This window comes from Pseudorasbora parva, chromosome 19, assembly GCF_024679245.1.
Source record: "Pseudorasbora parva isolate DD20220531a chromosome 19, ASM2467924v1, whole genome shotgun sequence".
Lineage (NCBI taxonomy): Eukaryota > Metazoa > Chordata > Actinopteri > Cypriniformes > Gobionidae > Pseudorasbora > Pseudorasbora parva.
The window spans coordinates 29,742,276-29,751,179 of record NC_090190.1 but is presented as its reverse complement, the minus strand read 5'-3'; the positions used below and the strand labels follow the sequence as shown (position 1 = coordinate 29,751,179).

At 34.9% G+C, this 8,904-nt stretch overlaps 1 long non-coding RNA gene across 2 annotated transcripts; it reads left to right on the top strand.

Moving 5' to 3' along the window:
• The first annotated feature begins 210 nt into the window (after positions 1-210).
• On the top strand, positions 211-4,543 carry LOC137048113 (uncharacterized). Of its 2 annotated transcripts, none has more exons than XR_010899316.1 (8): positions 211-492; positions 1,584-1,676; positions 1,755-1,870; positions 2,006-2,100; positions 2,527-2,619; positions 2,698-2,813; positions 2,949-3,043; positions 4,036-4,543. It is a non-coding gene; the product is annotated as an uncharacterized lncRNA (long non-coding RNA). The 2 variants fall into 2 exon arrangements; XR_010899317.1 differs by lacking the exon at positions 211-492 and adding an exon at positions 997-1,175.
• The last annotated feature ends 4,361 nt before the right edge of the window (positions 4,544-8,904 follow it).

Below are 8,904 nucleotides of genomic sequence, written 5' to 3'. Positions count from 1 at the left end.
CTTTATCAGTGTTCTTCTTTGGGAAACTTTTACTTCACAACATTACCAAAAACATAATATTGTACTTTTTACAGCAATACATTTCATTTTGAATTTTAGTAAATACTTAATTAACTTAAAAATATATACTTTTACTCTTTTTTTCTCTTTTTCTCTTTTTTTCTTTTTTTACTTTTACTTTTTTCTCTTTAAAGTAAAAGTAATTTACACTGTAAAAAATCCAACTTGCAAATTGTTGACTCAGTTTCAGATTTTAAGTTGAGTGGACAAATTTTTGACCACAATGTTGAGTTTACTTATAAGAACGATTTCACTGCAAGTTTACTAATATGTCGTCCACTGAACACAAACAAGTAAGTTGAGAAAACGTAATGTTTTAATTTATTCATAACTTCCCGTCATCGCGCATGCGCAGAATGTCAGCGCTGTACCTTGCACGGGGTTTCCTCCTTCAACCACGCTTTGGAAGGGACTGGATTTCATCTGGTTGAGGTAAGTTTTCTTTAAGCTTTATGAATAAATTAAGGTACATGGTACACCTTGTTTGTTAAATGTTAAAAGACTAAACTCATACTAAAGCATGTGGTTATTAGTTATCTTGTTTGTTATCTGTTATGTTCGGTGATGCTTTTAGCAGTCTGTTAACATTTGAAGGTATGTACATATACAGCTACAGTATGGCTGGATGGACTATATTTTTGTGGAGACTATATAAAATGTAGGTCTATATTGCTAGAGATTGTCCACGTAGCACAGTAACGTCTATTTAAAGCTGCACTTTGTAAACACTTTTTTATGTTCAAAATTGACGAAATAGATACAATGAAAAAGTATTTTATGAATCCATTTTTCAAACCATGTTTTTGTCTTATCTTGAATCATTACGCTACACCTATAATACATGTTTATTTTGAGATTATTTTAGCTCAGTCGGCGTCGATGCGGAGTAGCACAGTACTTTCGGCGTGACTCGTCCTCATAGACATAAACAGAGAAGTAGTTCCGACTACAATGTTCTTCCGCAAGACGCATGCACACCGTTTTGTTTTGATTAACGCGCGCCAAAAGTTACAGCTTCAACGTTATTGACAACTTAGACAAGTGTGAGGACACATGTTTGAACGAGAAAAGAATAAGAAGGACGTGCATGATGTTAAAAATGTTAAAGACAGCATGTAAGTGCTAATTTTTTGTGTTTATTGCAATTTGATAGTGAAACATACCCAATTTTGTCAAAAAAGCTCAAGGGTAGCATTATCTTAAACACAGTAGGTTATGTCTTATGTGAACATAAATAATTTAGTGAATCCAAGATGTTTTAGTAGGATGGATTCGATATGTGCTTTAGCTCTTAAAGGGACAGCAATCTAAGTACGTTACCTGCCGTCTTGTGTATTGTTACTCAGACAACAAGACAAATCACTTAATGCTCTTTTATATCTTTATAAATACATTTATATTTAATTAATACAGTGAAGACTATGTATTGGGTTGTAATATCTTGTTATTATTCCATTTCTGTAATGCTACATGTTAAATTAACACACTGTAACTGCGTTTGTTTTTGTATTTGTCCTGTTTAGAAAAAAGGGAAAAAAAGCAACAACATCAAACATCAGTGATGCATTGACAAAAATCTGGCAGATGTGCAAAAATGTGACCTTTTGAAAGATCAGGTGAGTTTATTATTTTTAGATCTAAATGAAGTGTACACTTAATTTTTACTGTTATAACAATGTTTTTGTTTTTTTCAGGGTCTGTGCTGAGTATTACAGGAGAGCACCTTTTCCCTTCATTGGATGAACACACATCTAGTTGTACAGAGAATGGAGATGAGATGAAGTTCTTACTAAACCAACTTGAACATCAGGTAATTGTTTAGCATGTGATATATGTTTGATTAAAGGTTGAATGGTGTCATCTCTCTGTCAAGCTAAGTCCCATGCCTCTCTTTGGATATAACTTGGATATTACTTGTTCCATATTTGTTTTTTCTGTCTTTCAGTCACTCCATTGTACTTGCTCAAAGAAAGGCCACAACTTTCAGAGGGACCTTTGTTTATAAGAGAAAAGTTTGGAAACATCCTGAAGACTTGCCTGGTAAGATGATGTGTGTCATCATCAGCATATACACTCATGCCTTCACCTGTTCACCTGTTTATCAGGTCTATTTTGTCAAAAAGCTCACAGTGGGTAACATTACCGTAAACACAGTAGGTTATGTCTTAAGTGAACATAAATAATTTAGTGAATCCAAGATTTTTTAGTAGGATGTATTAGATATGTGCCTTAGCTCTTAAGGGGACAGCAATCTATGTACCTGCTGTCTTGTTGTTACTCAAACAACAAGACAAAATCACTTAATGCTCTTTTGTATCTTTATAAATACATTTATATTTAATTAATACAGTGAAGACTATGCATTGGGTTGTTTTCACATTGTATTATTCCATTTCTGTAATGCTACGCGTTAAATTAACACACTGTAACTGCTTTTGTGTTTGTTTTTGTATTTGTCCTGTTTAGAAAAAAAGAAAAAAAGCAACAACATCAAACATCAGTGATGCATTGACAAAAATCTGGCAGATGTGCAAAAAATTTGACCTTTTGAAAGATCAGGTGAGTTTATTATTTTTAGATCTAAATGAAGTGTACACTTAATTTTTACTGTTATAACAATGTTTTTGTTTTTTTCAGGGTCTGTGCTGAGTATTACAGGAGAGCACCTTTTCCCTTCATTGGATGAACACACATCTAGTTGTCCAGAGAATGGAGATGAGATGAAGTTCTTACTAGACCAACATGAACATCAGGTAATTGTTTAGCATGTGATATATGTTTGATTAAAGGTTGAATGGTGTCATCTCTCTGTCAAGCTAAGTCCCATGCCTCTCTTTGGATATAACTTGGATATTACTTGTTCCATATTTGTTTTTTCTGTCTTTCAGTCACTCCATTGTACTTGCTCAAAGAAAGGCCACAACTTTCAGAGGGACCTTTGTTTATAAGAGAAAAGTTTGGAAACATCCTGAAGACTTGCCTGGTAAGATGATGTGTGTCATCATCAGCATATACACTCATGCCTGAAATACTTTACCTGTTCAGCTGTTTATCAGGTCCTTTTAGGTATACAAAACTTATCATTTGCTCTCTGTCAGCCAAAAGGCAGAGTAAAGGGACGAAAGCAGGGTACAAAGTCATGGTAAAAAATACTAAATTGAAAAATCATATTTGAAACTTTCTCAGTGATCAGTTTGATTTCATCTGAGAGCACAAATTCAACAAGTTGTTGTTGAATCAGCATTGTAATTACATCAATGCTGAAATGGCTTCTAACAGCACAGGTTCAGGTGTGGCAGTGTTTGGGCTTGGGAAATATAATATGTTTATCAGTTTTAGTTCAATGGCTGAATTTGAACAAGCTTAAAAGGTTAGTTCAACTAAAAATGAAAATTAGCCGATGGTTTGTTCACCCTAAAGTCATTCTAGGTGTATAGGACATTCTTCATATACGCAGAGTTAAATAAAACAATATCATGGGTCTTCAAAGCTTTATAATGGCATTGAATGGTGGTTTCTGTTTTGAAGTCCATAAAAGTGCATCTATCCATCATAAAAGTGTATCATTCATTCATTCATTCATTCAAGCGAAGTAGCGTGTTTGTGTAAGAAAAATATCCATACTTAAAACTGTATAGACTAAAATATCTAGCTTTCAGCGGTATGCAAGTCGACATGCGCTTGTGTGTGGGGCAGTTATATGATGGATAGAATAGCTGATGGATGGGTAGGTAAAAATGCGCTTTTTAATATATAACTCTGATATAACTCTGACACAAAGAAAGTTATATAAACCTAGGATGGCTTGAGGGTGATTAAATCATGGTCTAATTTTCATTTTTGTGAGGAACTAACCTTTTATAATTAGGGCCACCTTTACTTTTCAAATAAAGTTACATGAGCATGTTTAGGAACACACTGAACACACTGTGGTCCACTGGAAAATCCCTAATTTTATGCTTATTTCTATTGCAGGACATAGAGCCAGGATAAAGGGAGAAGATGAGGATCTTAACCATCTTTGAAAATGATGCCACCATCCACTCAAACCCAAATATAAGGTGCCTCTCTGTAGTACTAAGAGCAGATTGGACCAGGTAATGTGCAATACCTTTGCTGCAATTGTTACTAAATATTTTTTTCAAAAGTGTTTAATGTTCTTGACCCCCAGTGCTCAGCAAGAGTCTGGTCCTTAAAATATTGCTGCAGTCTTTATGGATAATCATAAGGTTGAGCATTTATTTATTTCAATTTGTACTCTAATTTAGTGCATATTTTTTTTCTTGTTTATAAATATTGAAGAGTGGAGTAGAAGTTCATCACCTTCTAATGTACCTATTGGAGACAGAAAATGCTGTTTTGCAGAATTGTCAATAAAAATTTTCTGTAATGATGGCAATGTATTTTGTATTGTGTTGTATTTTCAGTGTGGTTTGTTCTGGCTGCATTTGGATTCTTAATGTGGTGGGTACACAAGTATCTGGGTTAGATATTTGAAGAAAGTTGAACCAACTTACAAAAAGTACAAAGTTGAGTTAACTTAAAAAAATAAAGCAACCAGCTGCAAAGCATTTTTGAGTTTACTGAACTCCAAGACCTCTGAAATTGTGCTAACTTGTTTCTTTGAGTTGGACTGGTAAGTTGAAAAAGTTGAACCAACTTTTTGGTTTCAAAGTTGAACCAACTTACAAAAAGTACAAAGTTGAGTTAACTTAAAAAAATAAAGCAACCAGCTGCAAAGCATTTTTGAGTTTACTGAACTTCAAGACCTCTGAAGTTGGGCTAACTTGTTTCTTTGAGTTGGACTGGTAGTTAGATGGACTTACTGAGTAAAGTATAATTAACTTAATCAAATAAGTTTAGTGAACTTTCAAAAATGATTTGGCATAACTTCAACCACTGAAGTTGAGTAAACTCAAAAATGCTTTGCAGCTGGTTGCTTTATTTTTTTAAGTTAACTCAACTTTTTTTTTTTTACAGTGTAAAGTTTGACTTGAAAAGTAGCCTATGTTTAATGTAATCAAGTATTAAACATAAGAAAACAACTTTTATTTATGAAATGTAGTGCAGTAAAAAGTATGACATTATATATAGTATGCTTTTGAATATAGTGAAGTAAAAGTTTTCTAAAGAAAAACACAGATAAAGTACGTATATACCTAAAAATGTTCTTGAGTAGAAAGTAAAAATACTACACTACTGTCCGCCTCAGCTCAAAAACAGAAATGTAAAAAAAAAATTATAATAGTCCTGCACGTGCTCCTATAATGGCAGTGAATAGCGACCAGGCTAAAACATTACAAAAATTATACAAAAGTATCACGTAATGATACAGTGAGACACGAGCCATATATGCAAAGTGTTCAGCTGGCATGCTATAAGGTTTTGCAAAAAAGAAACAATATTATTCAGTCAAAATACTGAGCTCGGCTGTTACTTTGTGCGCGCTTCTGTGAGTCAGGGCACTGGAACAACAGCAGGGTGAGTAAAACATTACTTTATTTTCATTTCAGGGTGAACTATCACTTTAAGTGAGTGGTGGAGGTATGACGTCACTTTGTAGGCCAACTGGCAGTTAGCATTTCACTGGCCCTGTCCCAAAGGGCACCCTAAACCCTCACGGTCTTCCTCTGAGTCCGCACTTTCACGACATAATGTGCTTTGACTGTGGGTTAGAAGTCTGCTGCGTAACCCGCACCATTGCGGGCTCGGCAGAAGTGCGCATCGAGGGCGCATATCAACCTCAAAGGGGGCGCTCACAAGCACCCTTCTGAGACCTAAAATGACAAATGGGCCATTGTAAAATAGGTGTAGCAACCATTGTAAGTCCACTAGATAATATTGATTTTAAAGATTTTGAAAACGATAGTTTGGAGAATATGTTTGAGATGGCAAATGAGCCAGAATGTACTGAAATGAGCTCTGGCGAGGAGAGTGATGATGGTAAAAAACATCTGCTCAAACTGAACCCTTCCAAACTCCAAAATGTAACAAAATATGTTTTGTTTTATTATTCTGTAATTGTTACTCTAATATCAGGAGAGATTAATATTATCGCAACAGGTAGTGATCCACCCGTGTTATATATAGATACGGGTCGCTAAAGACCTGGATATGTAATAATGATTGCCGAAAAATTCATGCATTAACATTTAAATGAATGAATGAATGAATGAATGAATGAATGAATGAATGAATGAATGAATGAATGAATGAATGAATGAATGAAGCATTTATATAACGCTTTCATATGTACTACTACTGTACACCCCAAACCACTTTACACTCATGTCAGGGGTCTCTCTTCAGCCACCACCAAAGTGGCCTTCAAGAGCGCAAAAACACTATTTGGAATTTGATCAAGTGTTATGTCGATCAGTTGAACAGTAGTAAGAGTAGCTGGTATGCATTCCTGAAATAATCATTGTTTTTCTCTTTGCAAATCGGTTGAATTAATGAATCAGATGCTGAATCAGAACCGCATACTACTCTTACTATTTCCGCCATAGAAAGATATGGTAAAATAGTATGAGTCACATAGTAGTTTGTGGTTCTTGTTCATAAATTCAATCACTTTTCGCCACCTACTGGTTTAACTAACGGTATAACCTGCAGAAAGACTCACTAAAATCCCGTCCACTAATGCACAGACTGTGCATTCCATCATCATGCGCAATTTGTTCTTTCTGAAACCCCCCCTTTTTATTTTTCCTGAATGTATGTGCGAAAGAGCGAAAATAGAAAGAGAGAGAACTCTTCTCTTAACGTTGGTTGAATTTGTTCCACTTAATAAGCCCTCCCCAATGACCTCTCACTAATTAAGAGCCGGCATGTAAGAAATACGAGCTTTAATTAATGATGAGATAAATTCTGTCTCGAGGACTGTCAGAAAATGATGACACCATGTTTTACAGTTGAAATAGAATTAGACGGGGGAAAAAAAGGCCTGGATCTAGCTTACAGACAGCACTTTCTAATCTGTCAGCCGAGGATGAGAAACCCCAGCAGTAAATAAGAGAGCAGTTCAATGTCAATCAATGTCTGCTCCATTGCTTGCTGCTTGTGTACTTGTTTTCACCAAATCATGTTAACACATCCTAACACAGACAGTATGGCTCTGTGCCATATTTGTGTGTACGAGCGTGTTCACAAGCAGATGAGTAAGAAAGACAGAGAGAGGCTTTCAACGACAGCATCATTAGCTGACGGTTACAGCTCTTGGGAAAAGGAATTTTCCAGAACATTTTCTTGCATTTAAGGGAAACGACATTTTCCTACATATTGGCATTACACGACTGAAATACAGCAAGATGGCTCCAGACTAGGCCAGAGCACAGGGTTCAGGGTGGATTGAAGCGTTAGGCTGGTTGTTGTGCGCTAGAGGCTTATTTCATCACTTTCGTAATGATGTACAACATACCCAAACACACACACACTCTCTCACAGAGACTGATGATGAATTGGCCTCATCTAACTCTGATGACTGTCGGGGAAGCCATGTGGTGCCCAGTGTCTGGTTTCCGAAAAGACTGACACACGCACACATACGCACATTACCACACTTGCAAAAGCATTCATCTTTTTATAAGATATTCCCTGCAATCTTTTATTGTGCTGGCAATATCATATATTTTATTGTTTGTTGCAAAAGCAAGTCTTCTAATGTTGACACAAAATGTCTTGGTTCATTCTTAAGGCTATGTTTTGTATGACTAAATGTCTGGGGTCATAATATTTTATATGTTTTAAAAATATATATATTACCTTTATTCAAGAAGAATTAATTAAAAGTGACAATAAAGGGATTTATAATGTTTCAAACTATTTTTTTTACTTTCTATTTATCAAAGAATCGTGAACTGTTTTAACATTCATAATAAAAATAAATGTTTATTGAGCACCAAATCCGCATATTAGAATCATTTCTGAAGGATCACGTGACCCTGAAGACTGGAGTAATGATGATGAAAATTCAGCTTTGCATCAGGAATAAATTTCACTTTAAATTCCAATTCAATTGTAGTGATATTTCACAATATTACTATTTTTACTGCATTTTCTTTTTTAAATAATGAAATAAATGGAGCCTTGAAGAGCACAAGAGACTTACGAGGGACTTACTTGTGCACTATATTACAAGTCTTATAAAACAATATGATCGTTTTGACGTCAAACCAGGTTTTAAGGATGAATGAGATTCATTTGAAAGCTACAGCGAAGGAAGATTAAATAACTTTTCAGTGGATCTTAACCTTTTTAACCTCCATTGTCCACAACATACTTACAATTGTCAGGTAATAAAATATTTTAGAGCTTGACATAACTAGAAAGATGCATTAAGAGATGATGGGGGTTGAAAACTTTTTGAATTTGAAGATCAAGGTATCTTCTGTTTCTTCTGAACAGCAGTAAATTAAAAAATTTAAACATATATATATATATATATATTAGGCTTGGGCGGTAATACGGTAAAATGGTATACCGCGGGATCTAAAAATAGCAACGGTATCAGTTTCAATACCGTCAAACCGTCAAAAAAAACAAAAAACAGATCAACTTACATATTGCTGATCAACATTTAATTATTAAATATTTAATAAGTTGAACTAATTAAACTATTTACATATTAAATACTATTTATTTATTAAATGCCTAAATATGTGTATGCGTTGTTGTGACAGCGTGGATGAGAAAGAGAGAGAGAGAGAGAGAGAGAGGGGAAAAGACGGCGAGTCGGGCACTGAGTTATTATCGAAAAAGAACACAACTTCTGCAGTTTGGAAGTATTTTGGGTTTTGACGGTAAATACAGACGAGGCAATTTGCAAATTGTGCAACAAAAAGA